This window comes from Pipra filicauda, unplaced genomic scaffold (genome assembly GCF_003945595.2).
Source record: "Pipra filicauda isolate LSUMZ 115617 unplaced genomic scaffold, ASM394559v2 scaffold113_size4260070_pilon, whole genome shotgun sequence".
In the NCBI taxonomy this organism is placed as follows: Eukaryota; Metazoa; Chordata; class Aves; order Passeriformes; family Pipridae; genus Pipra; species Pipra filicauda.
The window spans coordinates 4,114,808-4,135,876 of NW_024103585.1; positions in this window are offsets into that span (position 1 = coordinate 4,114,808).

Sequence of the window (21,069 nt, forward strand, 5' to 3'; positions counted from 1 at the left end):
ATAAAGAGTCCAGGCAGTGCAAGAGTTTTAAAATTTGTTTCAGTCAATGTTTAAATTTTAAACACTAGATCGGTCCTCATAAGCAGTAATGAGTATCCAGGGGCCAAACTATAGCATCATGCATCAGCTCTCGTTCAACCTGACACAAATTGATCTCTGCTTAAATTGAGTGGGAAAATTTCCTGAGCAAATCTTCAGGTTTAGGCCTCATTAGACAAATCTTTTCTCTACTGATATAAAAAAGGAATTTTTTCTCTGTCTCGTAAGTACAATACCCTGCACAAAAACGGTGCTTTCTAATTCACGTATACGTGAAGACCTCATTGCAAAACAGCCCTGTGCAAGTTCGACAAAGTTCATATTTCAGTCTAAACAACAGTAAGCGATGATGAGCAGTAGAGCACTAAATCCTTTCCACAGTGAGACCTTGGTTATTTATACTACTGTGTGTCAACAGTTTTTTGATCACAGGATCACAGAACAGGCTAAGCTGGAATGTACCTTTGGAGATCATCTAGTCCAACACTCCTGATCAAAGCAGGGTCACCCAGAGCAGGCTACCTATGACCATGTCCAGCTGGACTTTTAATACTTTCAAGGATAGACTCAAACACTTCTCAGGGCAACCTGTTCAATGGTCAGTCACTCTGACAGTGTTTCCTGGTGTTCAGACAGAATCTCCTGTGTTTTGGTTCATGCCTATTGCCTCTTTTCTGGCTCTGACTTCCACACTGCCCTCCATCTGATATCTCTACACATGCATAAGATGCCCCTGAGCCTCTTCTTCTCCAAGCTGAACAGTGTCAACTCTCTCAGTCTCACCACACAGTTAGCATGCTTCAAACCCTTCAGCATTTTCAGGACCCTTTGCTCAACTCACTCCAGTATGTCCATATCCTTCTGTGCTGAAGAGACCAGGATGGGAGTGAGGACACCAAATGTGGCCTCCCCAGTGCTGAGGAGTGGAGTAGGATGACATCCTGGTCCTGCAGGTGATGCAGTGCTGTTCTTAGAATCATAGAATCATCAGGGTTGGAAGAGACCTTTAAGATCATCAAGTCCAGCCGTCAACTCAGCACTATCACTGTAACCCCTAAACCACTAAACCATATCCCCCAGCACCAGATCCAAACACCTATTAAACACCTCCAGGTATGGTGACTCCACCAACTCCCTGGGCAGGGAGTCAAATGCCTGAACACCCTAACAGTGAAAAACTTTTTTCTAATATGTCATCTGAATCTACCCTGTCTCAGCTTAAGGCCACTTCCTCTAGTCACAGAATCACAGAATATGCTGAGTTTGAAAGGACCCACAAGGATCATCAGGTCCAACTCTTAGCCATGCACAGGACCATCCTCAAGAGTCACACCATGTGCCTGAGAGTTTTGTCCAAACTTTTCTTGAACTCTGTAAGGCTTGGTGCTGTGACAACTTCTCTGGAGAGTCTGTTCCAGTGTTCAACCACTCTTTGGGTGAAGAACCTTTTCCATTATTACCAACCATCCAGAAAGATTCTTGCTATTGCCTTACTGAGCTGGAACCAACTGGAAAACTATCTATACTCATCCGAAAGATTTGCCCTAAATGACTTTGCTAAATCACTGTTCTAGGTTCATGAGGATTTCCAAAATCACAAACACTGAGACACAAAGGGTATAAGCAAAGTAACTTTATTCTATTACTTGCGATAGCAATTAATAGATACTGACTCCTGGATTTCTGAAAAGCCGCTGAGTAGAAGGAGATGGAGCATGGTACTCGGCGGGAGAGGCAGGCAGGCCATGCACCTTCAGGGCATCCCCTCGATCAAAGTAGTGTGCTTGTCATCCTCCTCACCCATCCAACCCAGAATCACCTCTTATATCCCCTTCACAGGAGTGGAATTTTCCAGTTGCGACATCGGCTCACACATGGCCAGCGCATGAACCAAGACCACAATGGCTTATCGTATCAACTCTGTGCCAACAACAGTTCTGTTGTTTTCTCTTCCAAAAGTCAAGTTCCCACCAGTTAACCTAATCTACTGTTCTTCCTTACAAGGTTCAGTTCCCAACAGTGAAACTATACAATATTTTCCCAGGCCACATCGACAAGCAGAACCACCAACCAACTATGACAGGGCCTCAGACACGGCTCAGGTCCCTGACACAGCCACATGCTTGTGTATGAAAGAAAGCTGCACACTAGGAACCACAGAATCTGAAATGCTGGTCTCAGAGTCCTCTCACCTCATTTGGGTGTATAAAAGTTAAACACCTAAATATAACCTAATCAGGCAGAAGACTCTTCAGAGCCAGAGGAAAGAGGCAAATTGGAGAACAGTTTAGCCCATTGTAAAGGCTCTACGGCAGATCAAATGAATCCCATTGCATAGCTCTTTCTTTCTCCAGTGTCTGGAAGCCAAATATAACTAATTTGGTCTTCAACACCTAACCTGTATACTCCAAAATGAAGCAAGATGATCTGCCTTATCACTTCATATTCTTGAAATTTTAGCTACTTATAGAAATATGGAGGCAAAATATTATATCAATAGCAGTTTACATTTCTTACACATCATATCTCAGATCATTAGCTCTAACCCTCCACACCAAGATGAAATGAAATATATATATACCATTCTTAAGAGATATCAGTCTAATTTGTTCTCAGGAATTTTCATTAGTGGGAACCCCATCCCATGCTTTGGTAGCTTGTTCCTGAGGAATCCTCATAACTAGAAATTGTCCTCTAATATCAACTGTCCCTTAGAGAAAAGTAAGACAAATTCTTGCACACAACGTACATGTGGAATAATAGGTCACTCTAATTTCTTTTTGCAACTGCTTTTAACCTCTGCAATTCCTATTCTAGAATAAAACAATTCAAATGTTCAGCCTTTCATTCTAAATTTTATGCTTTAAATTTCTGTTTATTTTTTATTACTCTCTTAACCTGCTCTCTCCAATTTATCAGCATCTGTTTTAGCATGAAATACCCAGTATTGGCAATGAAACTCCAGCTGAAACCTTACTACTGCCTGCCAGCTTAGCAGAATGATTAGTTGCCATGCCCTCAATACAAAACTTACATTAGCATATCCCAGAATGACACTTCTCATTAATGGCATTGGCATTGTGCTGTTTAGTCAAAAACAGTTTGTACTCATTTAAATCCTTCTTTTCTGTGTTAACTGTAGAACTTTGCTGTATGATAATTCTTAGCAATGAGGCCTCGTTCTGCCATTTTGTGCAATGTCTTCTTATATCCATCATTAAATCATCCTCACCCAGAACAGCTGTTTTCTTCTTATCTTCACCATGCACTCCGATGTATCACACACACAAGGGAAGAGTGTTAACTACAGAATCGTTTCACTTTCCATGCAACTTTAGCAAAATAATGAGTAAAATGATAGAAATTATACAGTCAAACATATGCTATACCAGGGAGAATGATGACAACCCACGAAGCAAAATCCTCCCCAAAACAGTAAGCTTTGCAAATTCATGAAGATAGGTAGCTGACCAGGCCAAGTAGAACCCTTGAATTAATACAAAATGCTGTCAGAGACAACAATTTATTTGTCTTAGAAGTTTAATTGCTCATTTGTAAAATTAAAACACATTAAATTAAAACAAATAACTGAGAAAAAGGAGAGGAAGACTAAATGTTGAAACATGGACACATATGTCTAAGAGATGTTTAGGCTAAGGAATGTGATATCAGAATATCCATAAAATGATTCAGGGGAAGAGAACTGTAACAAAATTGAAGTGCCTTAACCAGGGCAAGAGGTAATTAACTCCACTGACAAGGTACCGGTCTGCAGCAAGAAATTAAAAAAAAAGATAGGCGAAGGTGAACCTGACAAAATGTCAACTTCAACCAAAATGAAATAAATTATGAGGCAGAGGTAGAGTCCAATATAGGATTATTTCTTGATGCCAGTAGTACACATGATGCAACAACAAAGAAACCACCTCACTGAAAACCATGTTGTCTCTGATGTACAGTATGAAACAATGACCAATTAACAAAGAGCATGACAGACATACTGAAGAATCCAGCCTCAAGGTGAAGAGTACATCATCATTTTCTATATCATTTAGTACAAATATGCAGTAAATGTCACTGTAATTATTACATAGTAAAGTGCTAGGGAGTATTCTTTCTTCTGAAGAAGAGACCTAGAAATGCCATCAAGACATGAAGATTGTGTTTGTGGAGATTTTCCTTTTCTCGACTACGTTTTTCCTCTTTTTTTGGTATTCCTGTGCTTATAAATTATATTCGCTTATACATTCTACTAATTAAATCTTCTTAGAAAAGAATATATGTTTTTATTTGGCAGAAGGGGAACAGGGAAATATTTTCCTTCTTGTAACTTGGCATTTGACACAGTGAATAAAAGCAATGGCTGCGGTTCAGTGGTCTATATGCTTCATATTCCAGAGAATTAAACAAGTTACTACAGTCTTAAAAGAAATTCATTTCTGTAGGATCTCCTCCAGAAATGCATTTACATGAACCTTATATGTTTATTGCAGACATGTGGGTAAGGAATAGATGTACTCACTGGCAGTACAAATATGAGGACTTGGAATAATTCATTTGTCCAAGGACCCCTGTATTAGTAATATTTCACAGGTTTCATTTCATCACCTCCCCATTTTAGTGTCAAAGAAAAGGCACAAAGAAGAAACTGAGAGATTCAAGGCTATAGTTCTCAAACTTCAAGAATACTTAGCTTCACACACCTTTCTTCAAGTCATATTTTTCAGTTTAACTGATCATCCAAAAGCCTAGCTATACAAAAGTGGAACTAAGTCTAATGAGTTAAACTGGAATACCTACGACACTTGTGCAACTTAAGTTGCTCAGGTTTCAGTTACATCCACAGCAGATTCACAATCAACAGTGGTGACCAGCGTCGATTTTCATAATCTCCAAGTGCCCAGAAAGCTTCATTATTTTCTCCAGTGTAGGGTTTTCAGAACTCACATGTTCTTTCATATTAACTCCAGACTGCATTGCAGATGACTTAGACCAAAGCTCAGTTTAAAATTACAGCTCCTTTAGACTGCAGTTCTCCAAATTCTGACTAGTACAAATTCCTACAGTAATAGATCATCTGCTTTGATATCTGCCTGTACCAAAGAACTCACTTCCTCCATTGCCTTGCAGCTTGTATGCAGTCACCATACACTTTTCTGTTCATCTCTCTTTATGTGTCTTCTTTTTCCTTCCATCTCTTTTCACATGTATCTTTCCTCCTGTTCATTTTTGGTCTAATTTATCCTACTAAATTTATGTATCCACTAAATCAATGGTAAGACAGTGTAGAAAAAAAAGGTGTATGAATTCATGTTTTGGGATTCAGTCTCAAGTAGTGAAAAGTATTAACCTTTGCATTGTTTTAATTACATTTATCTGATTACCTACACTTGCTTTTAGATATACAGCTGTTTTTCCCTGCTTGTGGCAACAAGATATTGGGAACCAATGTTCCATATGCATTCAGGACCAAAACCAGCAATAAATATAAATGAGTCTGATATAACATTTTTCTACCTATTTTTCCAATTGTGCATATGTGAGCTGTTCCTACAGCTTGTCTCACTAGAAGAATACAACAATTGTTGAGTGTTGCTGTCTTTGGAATTAGTTTGAGGGCTGTATTTATTGAGAGTAAGGAACATATAGACAAGTAACTAGCAAAAGACACATTTTTCTCCCACCAATAAATAATTCAAGAAGTCATGAACAATATTATTGGGATTTATTATATTTTGGGAATCATAACTTTATAAATGTTCAGGATGAATTTACAAAACTGGACACAGATTAACTTTTCTTAAAAGAAAGAATAAAAAGACCGATCATGATTTTTCTCAGGATCATCTATTTTTTTTCCAAATCATGAATTTAAAGAAATGCCATCACAGAAACATAAAATCAGAGAATGGCTGAGGTGGAAGGGACCTCCGGAGGTCAAGCTGCTTTCCAGCTGGTCAGCCCTCACCAATTAGTGCCTGGAGTTGTGCTACCCCCAGTGCAGGATGTTGCACTTCCCCTTGTTGAACTTTATGAGGTTCCTGTCAGATCATTTCTCTAGCCTGACAAAGTCCCTGTGGACAGCAGCACAACACTGCTATGTCAGTGTGCCATCAGTATACATGGTGCGAGCACACTATATCCCATCATCCAGATCATCAATGAAGATGTTCACCAGGCATTGCTAATCACTGGCCTCCAACTAGATGTTGCACTACTGGTCATCACCCCGCCCAGCAGATTTCAACCAGCCTGCTGTCTGCTCATCCAGCCCATACTTCATAGCCTTCTCTATGAGGGAGCCCTGTCTGTGTCCACTAGTACACACATTTATTTTGATTTTAAAAAATCAACAGAAGTGAGTGTTTTAACACCAGAATCATTTTTCAAAGGGAAATAGAAGTGTAAGAGTTTTTAATTTTAATTATCATGTTTTACATGATACCAGTTGACATCTAGTAGAAATAAGACAGCACATTAAGAGACAAATCTACACTCTCTATTTATGCCTCTGAATTACATATATGGCTTTGAGGGAATGAGTGCCTTCAAGCTCTGTTGGCAGGTATTGTTTGAAAACTGTTTGGGTGATTTTTTATAAGAAATGAAAGATACAACGAGACCATATGCCAAAGTCAATAGTATGGATTTTTATTTAACAGTAAATGTGAGGTAGAGAGAGATAGAAAGAAATAGGAAAAAAAAGAGAGGTGAGGAGAGAAAGAGAATGCCAGAGAGACAGATTAAGGAAAACTATCGCCACTCCATGGATTCCCACGGCATCCTGTTGGTCCTCTTCTTGTGGTTTTCTTAGTGATGAGTCCCAGTCTTGCCAAACTGATGGTTGCAGACTTGTTGAAGTGATGATTGAGGTCTTGTCTGCTGTCTTGATCCATCGAGGGTGGAGGTTTTTAAAAAGGTCACGAAACACGGACCCCATAGAAGTTATGCTTAGGCTAGGTAGAAATGCCCCGGTACCTCCACTGAGGCAGAGAGTTGTACACTGGATGATGTAATACTGGATCACAGGACATTTCAGGAATCTTTGACACTTCTTAAGGTGTCACAGCTGACTGTTAGGTCAGCACAGTTGAGTCCATTATGTCCCATTACGGTCCATTAGGAGAGATGAATACCTAGAGGCTTCATGAGGTATGAATGTTTGGTATTTCCCCAAAGCACAGTTACCACAGCTGAGTCATTTGTGTAAGGACAAAGACACACTACCTACCTGACAGATTTGCCTCTTTCCTTATCTTGTTCAACACCCAGCTTGTAGCCTGAGGTGATGGGTGTGCATGCCCTCAGCACCTGGGTGGTTACTTTGCTCATTGTCAGCTTGCACCTTGATTGTTTGAGCCATTAACATTCCAGTCTCTTACAGCTGTGAATACATTCTTCTCCTGGGATAATTGGACAATAGTACCACCTTTATCTTATCTCAAGTTCCAATCACAGTCAAAATTAGTAGGCATATGGGAGGGGTGGGCTGCGGTGAGCAGTTGCTTCTTTGCACAGTTTTCTACAGTGGATAAAAGTCTTTCAGTGATTTTAACAATATTTAAGCCATTAACCATTTCAGTCTCTCACACTAACTTACTAAAGTGAGAATGCAGGAGGATGGAGAAAAGTAAAAACAATTTGCTCTTTACCACAAAACTTAGTTTAAATTATTGGCCCATTTAAGCCAGACCTTTAATATTAAGCTCAGTGGAGCAAAAAACAATGCCTCAAAACAGTAATTTGTATTCAAACAAGTTAATACTGGTGAAGACAAGTCATTATCACTCATTAAATTCTCTTTAAATGAGCAAACTGTATCTTATCTTTTCTATCTCACTGTTTACTGACCAATTTACCTGGAGCTTTCAACAAAGTGCTGTGGCTTTTGTTTTACCAAACATTTTTTAAATATTCTTTAAATTACAATTGGAACTGACAAGTAAGGTAAGTCCCTGCACTTGCAAATATTTGAAATGTTTCAAAATTTTATTAAAATTCATTTTGTTTTGTTCAATCTATCAGATACACAGGTTGAACTGAAATAATTCATAATGTGTATGGAGACCAACTGGTTTTTTAATTAATTCCTAAAACACACAAGTGTTTTTCCTGCTTTGAGATTAAGTTCAGCTGCATTTTATTTTCCCATAGGTCAAAGAAAAAGTCAAAACATTCAGTTTAATCAATGTCAAACGGAAGCTATGTAGATTTTTGCGGTTCTCAGACATTTTTTTCTTGTTGAACTATTTCACATCATTTGGGAAGAATTTGCACTTATTTTGATCTAACCAAAAGTGCAACAGGAGTGAAATGCCTGCCTTGCAGTGAATGTCATCTAGCTGTACTCATGCACAGCAGAAATGGACTCGTGGCTCCCCATATCACTAGAGTTATCTACTGCACAGCATCCTTTCACGTGTTCACTGAACCCCGCATTTCTGACGTTATCAACTTGCCATAGTGCACAGTAACGTGTGAGAAAGACAAAGGGAGAAAGACATCTGCCATAAAGCATTTTAAGCATGAGAATAGATGCCTTCAATAAGAAAATAAGTTTTTAGTTGGATACTGTTAGTCCATAACAATGCCTCATCTCTGTGACTAGAAGAAGTCAAGGACAAGGAACCTGGGAAAACTTGTAACATCTGGTGTTTATTTTGACATCAGTGAGTGATATATGAGCGACATCAGTCACTCCTTGCACTGTGGTGGCTGCAAGTGGCATGCAGGTAAATACATTCTTCAGAAACCTCAGTCCAAATATCATAATCTGTTCCAAGATACTAGCTATCTGCTTGCTACAGATAAAGCAGAATATAAACCTACCTGCTAATCACAAAATCAATTCAAGATTCTGTTACAAGGCAAACAATTAACATTGCATTTCAAAAACTATCGAGCTCATTGAAGTCTAAGAAGTATATTTCAGAATTAGAATTCAGTGCCTAACATGCCATCAGTGCTTACATGCAACAGTCATATCTGCACAACTTGCATCTATTCAAGACAGGATTTAGGTATTTCAAGCAAGCTCAGTAGTACTCTTCATTATGTAGAGATGAATCCTATTATCACTAGAGACTTGCTGAGTGTTCAATGACTCTTAAGTTTCTTGCTAGAAATTGCTTGCTAATAAGAACTGATATTCTTCCTATTACTAGAAGCTTAAAACTAGGCTGCACAGTACACAACACTGTGGGAATCAATCCTGAGTTGGCATAAATCCTGACTTTAGAAAGCCTAATATACTGTTTCACCTCTGACTTCTACAGTTCTTTGCTACGGCCTTCACTGTTTCTGTGGTAAACCCATGATTTATCATTAATATCATGTTTTCATGAGTTTGGTCTGTGAAGTTAGCTTTAATAATTCTCTGAATCTGCTCTTAACTTTAAGTACACACTATATCTGTTCTGCAAGCTGTCTTGTCCTTGTCATCAGGAATTTCTGGTGACTTTTTGGGTTCTTTTAAAAAAGAAGAAGGTGAGAGCATTCTGACAACCACCTCCTCCAAGATAAGTCTCTTCTCACTTTGTAAGACCTACATGGCCCTTTTAAAAAACTGCTACAAACCACTGTGTCTTCTCCAGGCTGAGAGAACTGAGGGAAAACACTGAGATTGAAAGAAGTCCCCAATTAAATTTTATTTCAATTAAATTTACATTTTCTACATCAAAATATATATTAATTAATAAAAATATTAAATAATCTTATTTTAACTAAAATCTTATTTTATCTATCATACCACTTGACTTGATCCCACGTATTGACATCACAGAGCAACAAATCATTCACCCAATAGTGGTGCACAATAGGGGGATGTTCATGGAAGAATTGTTCTCAGTCATTATTCAAAATTGCTCAGGGAATTATTTGTAATTTGTTTTTAACTGTAAAGATTTCTTATAGTTAGTTCATTAATACTTATCCAATGCCCAGCAATCAGAATTTAAAAGCAGTAACAGTGTCAGCACAATTAGCACACATGTTCAAACTAAAAAAGGTTATTAATGTGGTTTAGTAAAGTTGAAGAAACACTCTTTACAGTTTTGAATGTATGCTAGCAGGAAACAGTGCTCAGAACTGCTTTCTCCCAGTAAAGTGAACAGGAGTCTTGACACTGAGTTCAAGGACAGCAGAATCATGTCCCAGAAAGATAAATGTCAATATTCAAGTGCAGAAGTCGTAAATGAATATGAACTTAGCAGTAAAAGTTTATACCCTCACCCATAAGAAAATGAACCATATGATGATTTTTATTTTTCTTACAACTACTTCCAGGAAAATAGTGTGTCTTAATTCTGATATATTTTGTGTTAGATATTGTGCATTGCATACTCGAAGTGTTTTTCAATAGTCTAAACTAAAAATCAGACAGTGCTTTCTTTCAACTTAGATTGTAACATAGCTATGGCAGGACATATGTTTCTAGAGCTTGTAGGTGCTATCATAAAGTCAATTAATAAATGCAGTGATAATTACGATTAAGAAGTCCATCATGTGAAGTCAAAACTGAGTATTCAGTTTGGTTTTTTTTTTCTTAGTACAATAAGTATCCTGTTACTTTTTAATGCTGTAGCAATTATATTATCATGAACTGATAAATGATAATTTATTATTTGTACTGCTATATGTATCCCATTAATCAATAAGTGCTTCCATCCTCAATATATGAATAAGGAGATGAACAGTAGGTCAGTCAAACCCTGTCAAATAATTCATCAAAAAAGACTATTATTTTGTGTGCTTGCTTGCATAGGCGTAGGCATGAAAGTAGCCCCACTTTAAATGGGACAGTAACCATGCATCATGCAGTAGCATCACACTGCAGCTATGGCATGGAGCCAGCAGGCTTTGATATGGAAGCCAAGAGATTTGTACTTTGCTCTGCAAATCCACAGAAACCCTGCCTATGTGTTTACATGTGTGCCTATGTGTGCACATACACTCCTACCTAATCAGACATCCCACATTGCATGTGTTCTTTGTATGAGAAAATGCCTTGTCCTTCATTTCCGCAAGTAGTAACACAGGAATATATTTGGGCAGACTGTAGCATCCTTCTTCCCTCAGTTAAACTTGGAAAATTCTGATTAGCACATCCTACGGTGTACAAGAGATTGATGTAATGCCCCTATTTCTAGCAATGAATCAATTCTTCAGTGTGATACGTGTACCTATTAATTATGTAGTGCTCCCATTTTACAAAATCTGTTTGCAGACTCCATCTGGAATACTAATTAATTATACAGTACATATTATAGACTTTATTTCTCTCCAACCTACATTCAGCTAGCCACTGTTATTTGCTATGGTTATATTTATATGCCATTTATACTGTTTAACCTTCAGCTCTTCCTACATTATATTGTGAATCCCTAAGATTCAGCTACAGGATCCTAACCAGGGTTCCTGAAAGTGCTTAAGGTCAGTGCCTGACTAATACCCAAGTTTGAAACTCAGACTAAAGGAGGGGGACTTTGCAGACAGGAATACATGTGAGAGGGATGGTAAGACTCATGCCTCACACAGAGGCAAAAGAATCATCATGCTCACCAGGCCAAACCCAGAGCTCAAGACTAGATTAAATATACCACATAAAAATATTCTGTGCAGACAGTTACGCCACCTTCCAGGTGTATCCAGTGTAATTATTGCCTGATCGATATTGTATGTTTTTAATTTGAAATCCCAAGGCTGCTTATATTTCACAATGATTTATCCTATAGCCACCGATATTTTAATAAGACACTTGCTATTTGCATTTCAATTTGCTCTTTTCAAATAGATCATTCTATGTTCAAAATGGGAGGGGAAATTGCAGCTTTTAGTGGACAGCAAGACATTTCACAATTGTCTTTATGGGATTTTATCACTACCTAGATAAGCAGGCTGTCCTTGGCCCATTAACAGAAAAAAAAAGTGTAATTAAGGGATTCAAACCCACAATAGATGAACGGAAGAAACAAAGATTGTAATTGCTTCTGTTGTCTCAGTTCCTGTTCTGTCCAAACTATCCATACATATAAAAATGTATTTTGATTCTGATAAGACAGAGAATTGAGATGTCTCAGTTCCCCCATGGAATTTCTTAAGGGAAAACAGAAGACAAAATGGAAAGAAAACCATTCTAGTTGCTGAGACCTTGCTACCCTAGTTCTTCAGGAAAATTGATATTTGAGATGGGGAAGAAAGCTGTTAACAAGGTTAAGGAATTTCATCAGAAGCAACAGGGTCTGAGTATTCAGTTAACAAAGAGCAGGAATACCACTTCAGACGCTTTTAAGTAACACATATAACATGTAAGAAATTAGAGTTAGATTGTCCACTCTATGTAATGTGACCATAGAAAGAGTCATTGTGGTGTTTTCTTTCAGCCATTCTCCCATTAGTTAATAGATTTCATGTCACATAAAGAGCATTCCATAGCCTTAATGTCACGAGGGACACAGATTTTCCCATGATTTTTGTACATCGGTGGATAAAATTAATTGAATTACATCTCATCCTATGAAAGAGAAAGTAGAATTTTATACTAAGACATCAATTGAGTACTGTAATTTACATGAATGATGTCTTAGAGGTATCATCCTTTTACACCTGCTCTTTGTTACAAGACACATGTTTTCATGGAAGCTATGTAGCTCTTTTTCCCACCTCAGTTTCCATTTTCTTACCTATTCTTTGCTTTCCAACTTAACTTTTGCAGAAGTTACTAGTTCTGGGATCAGAATGTCTTTCTGTTCCACTTATATATCTAGAATATTTACAATTGCTCCTTCAGAGATCTAGAGACAGGTTCTCAGAGCACTTATCCCTTGACTAGTTTTTAAGACTATCTAAATTGCAATTTTAGGTCTCCAGCTAAGTCTATGTCATAAAGTTGTAAACAATCACTGAATGAGCTAAAATTCAATGTCCCAGTCCTTCACTTCATAGGATCTTCATGCAGTTAACTTTTGAAGACTTGTTTCATTGTGTTCCTATCAAGAAAGCATTTAAATTCCATAAGGAGATACTCAAATTCTTTGCAAAAATAGAGACCTACTAGTTTTCTCCCCCTCTTCCAGTGAGTTATTAGGTCAAAATTAAGCACTTCTGGCCAACACCAACATTCCCCTCTCCCCTTCATTTCAGACAGTATTTTCATTTTCTAAGGTCATTTCTGGCAGCCTTTCCACTACCTGCGGGCATGAATGTGAAATATTAATTGATCAATTTTCAGTCTAAATAGGATGTGTTATCAGAAACTTGTGCTCTTCTACACTATGCCCTAAACATTAAAAGCCTTTCAGGGACTGATCTTTTAAACACTTAATTGAGCAATCAAGTTTTATGGAGTTGCTCACATGCTTGAAATTAAGCACCTACTTCAGTATCATGCTGAACTAGACTCTAACTCTTCTTTATTACCAACAATTACTGAAGTTCCATTTTTTCTTTTAATTTTACCTAGCCTGTCAGACAAACATACCCATAAAACCCAATCTGTTATTGTCATTCTTATGTACAATAACCCCTAGCTGACATCACCTGAGCCTGAAGTAGATAATAAATAAAGAAACTTATACCTGCCAGGGATAAAACAAGGCATTTACAGCAATTAATTTGGGTTCGAAACATTTTAAATATTTTTAGATTATAGCAAGTATAATATTATTCTCTAATAAGAAATGGGAAGAAAATTACCATTGCCTTCAAGTTACCTCTCGAGCTATCAAACAGATCTCTGAAAACAGGAAACAAAAAACAACCCTACAAAAAAGTTCTGTGAGCAAGATACAATGCTTGATGAAAACATTCTCCATATTTGTGCAAATCTGATATGAAACTTTAATTTGTATGAAGGTATGACCCTGCAAATCTGTGCAAGTAATCAATTTCTATTAAATTTCTGGGAGTTTATGACGGTGCATGGTACCTGAATTTCGAAGGAGGCAGCCAGTGTCTCTTAGACCATGCTATAATTGCTCATTATACAAAATCACATATATGAAAAATCAATGGAGCTTTAAATTCATCTTTGCATTTTGTAAAAATTTGGGTATGACATTTAAGGATATCTCTTATCAGATGCAAGCCGATCTACTTTTATACCTCCCACTTTTATACCCTCCCAAAGCTCTCTCCAGGTTTTTGTCAAAGTTAATAGGCTGATACCTTTCAAAACATATTAATTCATACCTGTCAGAGTACATGGAGTCACACCGCCACCTCTTTCCATACTCCATCTGCTGCATTTGTTACTTCTGACTGCACTTCCTGCCATGCCACCTCCCACTTGGGCCTATTTGTCTGTAAGATCAAAAATGTTCATAACTGGGCTCAGCTCAGAAACTAGGAATGATTCTGGCATACCTTCTCATTCTACCTTTGCCTATGTTTCTGACATTACATGAGAAGTACTTTGCCATTAGGATACTTCCTTCTGTGGTAGAGCCTAAAATCTTATTCATGTTAATACACTAGAACTTCTGCAGAGTTAAGTGATGGTTTGATAATAAACACATAGAGAGCCAAAAATGGGAGACCAGCCAGATCCCCAGGTAGCTGAGGACAGCTCTCACACCTAGCCCACTGCTCCCCTTCAGTGGAAGCTACACAGATCGGCAAGCAAATAATCTATTTCATGATTCCATCATCAATCATTCAAACTGATCCAAGTTTTGCAATGAAGGTAGTCTTTCCACTATTTTTAATATCACTGCATTGAAGTGATACCAGTTAAAGTGAAAAGCATGCAATGTAGTCTCTTCAAACAGTTACCATGACAATACTCATTAGATGTTCTGTACCAAAACAAAATGCTTCAGGTTACTTTGAAAATGTGAAAAAAGCTTGAAATTGTTCACTTTCGTCCTAATTCTGTCACAGCAAGTATGACACAAAATAAGCAGTGCTTTGATATTTATTTTTTCAATCAACTTTTTACAGTAGTATTTTCCCAAAATAAGATGCTTTGCTTATACCTCACATTAAAAAGAGATGCAGGGGAATGAGGATATATCATGAGGGACACAGAAGCAGAAGTCAAAATAGTATTTAAAAAGAGGAAAGAAGAAAAAAGAGCACAGCAGCAGTCGAGAGAAAAGAAACATTTTATTTCACAGTGATGTAAGGAAAATAGAAAATCCTTTATAAAGGCAAGATATCCTTTCACTTATGTTTATGAAAGAGGAATTCAAATGGGAACAAATTCAAAGAAGCACCATCACAATGATTATGAGAACGGAGAATTTTTGAGAACACTTAATATATCTTATGAAACTAGTCAAACTATTTCACCTGCTTATCCTTAAAAAAACGAATATGATAAGCTTTTATAAATGCATTAAGAGCAGTATTTGAGAGGGGGAAGAATTATAGAAATTAAAGCATAATAGATCGGACAGACACAAAATCAACTGTCTAATAATTGGCCAGGAATATATTTGCACAGAAAAATAGAAGTTTTTTTGTCATGTGCAGGGCTGATTACCCTATAAGCCTATAATCTTTTCCAAAGGAAAATTAAGACTTTTAAAGCTGAGTGCAGAAAAGCAGAGATCTTCCACCTCATTAACAGCTGAACTGAACCTATGTTTCCCTCTGTCACGGGATACTGGTTACACAGCTGTGCAGCCACACAAGCAGTCTTCATCCTTTGCCTTATTTGGATCAGAGGTGAGTTTGTTTCTGTCTGATTGAGATTCATAAGATCTTGCTTGACAGGTAGGAGTTATAACAGAGAGTCTTTAGGAAAGTTTCATTTAAGGAAATCTCTAGAGGCTCTGCTAAGCTACATGGGTATGCAGCAGCTTCTCCTGCATTTTTCTAATAATGGTTTTGTATGAGGCATGAAGCTGTTTAGCTAATGATTGCCACTGACACTGTTTTGCTAGATAGCAGAAGTCACAGGTGATCCTAAATCTGATCTCACCAAAGGAAACTCTTACATGACCCTGAATCTGATCTCTCAGAGCACCAGCAGCCAAAGCAACCAGTGGCAGATCACAGGGACATTTCCAGGTTGAGAGGAGGTCAGGCAGCTTCTCCCCATGTCTGGGGAAAACTCAGGGTTTCACAGCTGCACCTGACCAAGCAGAGCCAGGAGCTTTTCCTCTTCTGATCGACTAAACAGCTTAGGACACATCCTCTGCCATAAACAGAAGGCATTCTCCCCTATAGGAACACCCACAGCTCTGCCCGTGCATTGCTTGGAGAGGAATAGCTGGTATAGGCCAAAGACAGGACAGGGAAAGCGTGAAAAATCAGAGTACAGCACATGCCCTTGAGCTGTATAGCTGTCACATACAGGTTTAGCTGGAAGGAATAGAGTTTGCCTCGTGCCTTGTGATCCATTACAGCTCTGAAGCAACCCTGTCCTGTTTGTCCCTGTAATGGAAAGCAGTGCACAATTCTAACAATAATGCACTCAGGTGAATCAAATTCAGCTGACGCCACTTCATTATATTGTTTCTGAAGTACTAGCAAGACTAAAAAACTAATAAAAATTATTTGTAACACTAGAGGTATGTTTATGAATGCAGAGGGGGGAACAGATTTGCTGAGTATGGAGGTGCTGTTGTATTTTAGAGCACAGCTTCTTGTAAGCATCCATACTGCCTAAATTTAGCACCAACAATATTGTGCATCATCCAATCAGCAAGTACTATATGACTGCGGTCAGCACGGGAATTTTTTTTACAAGAGATAATCTTTAATGCAGTGTTGGGTGAATAATGCCTTTTTTAAGCTATTCTCAGAACAGGTCAATGTTTCTTATTTACAAATAACACTGCCGGTCACTGCTTTAATCTACACCTTTCATTCATTATGGATAGACCACAGCATATGGTGATAGGTCTCGCAGTCTGGGGATCCATTAATCTGTGATGAGTCGAGAGGTGATTTATCTATGAGATAGAGGAGTCTCCTGGGCTCCCAGAGAGTGACAGTGCTTACTGTTTATTCCCCCACAGTTGTCCAGAACCAAGCCTGCACCTCTCCAGCCAGCGATGCAATCTCCAGCCACAAGGATGTAAAGCTCAGTTACAGTCTGGATGAAAACTGGTGGTGGGTTTAAGGCACAGAAAAAAAAAAAAATCCCAGACTGCATGTCAAAACTCAGCAGCAGCAGCTTGCCTACATAGGACACACATGTAGAAGTTGACACCACAAGGATTTTGCACAGTAAGATACCAGACTACTGTTCCCTGAACTGCTGCTGTTGTCAAAGTGCAGGATAAATGTCCCCTGGTGTCACATGCCCTCAGTGTCCTCAGGCTGCCACAGCCCCATTGCAACAGCACAGATTCAGAGCAGACGGTTCTGCCAGCACAGCCCCCGGGGCATCCTGAAAATTGGCAGGTTTTAAACCATTTCTCTTTTTTTTTTTTTTTTAGTTTAATGCATGAATGCCAAGCAGTCACCTTCTCAGCTCCACACACACCCACCACTAAATTCCTACCGACCGTCTTTCCTGATGGAGAAGAAAATTCTGCGCATTAGTTGCTCTATATACATAGCTAAGAAAAATGGAAACTATTTTCTTGCCCAAAAATACACAGATGGTTAATTTTTTGGCAATTTATGGCTATGTCATAAACTTAACCTTCCTATCATCTAATAGTTAACCTTCCTATCATCTACAACTAGAGCTGAAAGTACTGTCCTCCCAGTTTCAGAACCCTTCATGGCAGAAGCATCTTTTATTTGAAATGAGGACTAAGCCTTGCTCCACAATGCAGCAGTCAGTTGTTTGACTGAATGGCAGAAGCAGCTGTTTATAGAACAGCTTAATTTGCAGACAACTCCTGATTTTACTCTAATTTTCCTAGAGCGCCCAAACTGTAATGAAAATAATAGTGGATATCTGCCATGGAAAGGTTTCCAACACACACGAAGACATTTAATCAACGGAAGGAAGGGTGTATTTTTTATTTTCCATTAAGATAAATATGCCTTCAGCTCTGATTGTATGCAACCGTTTACCTTCAGCTCATAAAAACTACCTCCAGCCTGAGGATAAAAGAATGTCCTGCATCGTTACGGATCTGATTTTTCCTGAGGCTTAAAGCCAGAGTTCATGTTGACTTTCCCAGGAGCTCTGATTGTTCAGCACTACCTGAAAATCAAATCCTTCGGTTATGTACGATTTAAGTGAACGCCAGTAAGGAAATCGGGTGCCTGTGCACTGCTGCTCTCTTGTGGTCTAAAATGGGATTTCTGAGGAGAGGGCTGAGAAGCCAACAGAGTCGGGTTCACGTGGAGAAGAGTCTTCGTAAGCAAGGGACAGGTGAGTGGCAAAGGATGTTGCCTACGGGGCAGCATTAGGCTGCCAAACAAACATAGACAGTTCTTTCTTCTGCGGACAGGAGGCAGGAGGGGAACAGAGCTGGGAGGACAGACTCCTTCCTGCACTCTCTTTCAAAACAGCAGGCAGAGAGCAGAGCACCCTGCAGTCAGGAGCAGGGGTAGGGAGGGGCTGGGCAGCCCATCACCCCAAAGTAAACCCATCACCTTAACCCCATCATCCCATTACAGATCTTCCTAGGAGGTTTTCCAACAGCCAACTCAGCAAAACTGTGTCCAGCACTGCTCTGCCCTGGGCAGGGTAGGCACTGAGGAACAGCCTGATTCTTAACCTCCCTTGTGCATATATTTGCGTAACTGCGTCAGTGAACTCAATATCCAGTATTTTGCAGGAAACAAATAAGATTGCTATGTATAAATTAATAATCACAATTGACTACTGAATTGCTTTGAGATGTGGAGGTTACTGTTAGGGGTACAAACTGGAAGGAGGTAGGCAGCAGAAGAGTGAATTACCATTTTGTACCTTATGTTCTCAGAAAGGTAAGTGAGATAAGGGAGAAGAAACAGGGCACGTGAAGCTCCCAAGGGGAGTTATAATTGGAACTAAACAGCTTAGATAAATCTGTAGCAAAGAGGTAAGGCTGTAATGGACTGCTATATTTTATGTTGCGTTCTGCCTTTAAATGGGACCATACATTTAAGGAATGACTATAAGATACTAGGACTAAATACAAATGAGAGGGAAACCAAGGAATTTGTTACTAAGAGGAATAAGATATATCCAACTGGACTTTACTTCTACATGTTCAGCCAGCTACAGACTCCGGATAACCACAGCAAGACTGCAGAACAACAAGCATTTACAAAATGAAAAAAAAGACAGTCAACATCATCCCAGAGGAGAACATCTATACTTGTGAAATGGACTTCAGCTTCAAACTTACATTTAAAGAGTTTGTAAGTTTCTGAGACTATGAACAGGAGAGTACAGGACAATGCAAAATATTGGCATTTGGAAGCAAGGAGAAGGAGGCAGTTAAAATTCCTAAAATGGCAAAACAAGACTGAAAAACTCCTCACTCTTATTATTGCAGATTTTCTTTCTAAAGAGATTTCTTTTCAGTGTTACTGTAAATTTATTAATCCTCTTCTATTCACCTTCCAGTTTGTCTATATCTTAATTCATGGCTAGCACAGGAGAGAAAACAAGAAACACTACCGGGACACATAGCAACTTGTGTCCTCTATATCTTAGGAACCAGAGATTAAAGCAGAAGAGAATGTGTCCATCTTCCTTGTGACCACTCACAGAGGAGCCAGCTACATGAGCCTAAAACCACCAACTCCAAATGCGGAGGGAATAGTATCTTCGTGTGTCTCTAATTCACAGTACCACCCACACGTTCTCTGCAGGTGGTGGCCATCAGTCTTGCCTTGTAGATAGAGGTATTTGTTAAATTACCCAGGTTTTGTTAAGTACCTTGAGTTGGAATCAGAATCTTAAATATCAAGATGGAAAACTAGCAAAGATAATGTATCTACTGCGTTGAAAACCATATAGACTTAGATTCACTCTAGCTAAAAGTCAGAATAAACTAAGGATACTCCATAATCCAAAGGCTGGCAAGAATGAGGAATCTCCAAGAACCATCAGACACCTGCGTGCTGACGCACTGGGGCCTGCCTGGACCACTGAGGGACCTGGGCCTTCTCATGTCAGAACGAGTTTCTGCAGACACATTCAATAAATGCTGAGCTAAATGTAAAGGCTTGGCCCCAAGATGACAGACAGTTTCTCGTCTTCTTCCTTCACTGCAAAAAAAAAAAAAAAAGTTTAAAAGCAGAAATCCAAAACATTCTTTAGTAATGACAAAAGCTGAGGACTTTTCAACATACAATAGCAGATCTCAGTGAGGTCTAAGTAGCTGGCTGTGTGATTCAGACTATGTTCCTGATAATGACTTTGAGATTGCAGGAGCAAAAGCAGAAATTCTCAAAACAAGGAGAAAGGCAGCATTTGCCATGGAAAGCAATAAAATCATTTTGATGAGCAGAGCAGCACGCTAACCCTCTCAAAGCCATGCATCCATCATATTACCACACACATCATAAGATAGGCTCTCAAAAAATGCTACTGTTTAAAAAAAACCAAAGAACCAAAAAACAAACACACCACAAAAAAAAAAAATAAGTAAAGCAGTTTTATTCAATTTTAAGTGCATAAAAATGTAAAAATATTTCAAGCGTAAGCCTGAAATAAGAAGAAACTCCCAGGTTTTAACAATAGATTCATCCTTGAACAAATGCATTAAAATAGTGAAAAGCCTTCATTGTAGCAAGAGTAAACAAAAAGCTCTTGATTATTGCATAGTAGCATACAATAATTGGACTCCCTCCTCTCTCCAAAAAGCAACTGTCAGCAGAAAGGAAAACACAAAGAGAAAACTAACAACTTCTTCCCAAAACTGGATTACTTCATGGATTTGCCAAGAGGAGCCTGGCCATTTTCAGTTAGCAAACATGGTAAGTTTCATTGCAGAGAATAAAGAACCCAGGCAATTATTGAATCAGTTACACAGATGAGCACGGTTTGCAGAAAATGCTAATTTGACTAATGCCTTCTTGCATATCAATATCTCTACCATATGGTGAGGGTTGAAGATGAATAGTTGTTCCTGTTTTGTTAACAAAAGAGACGTGGTTGAACTATGGCATCAACTTATGACAAGA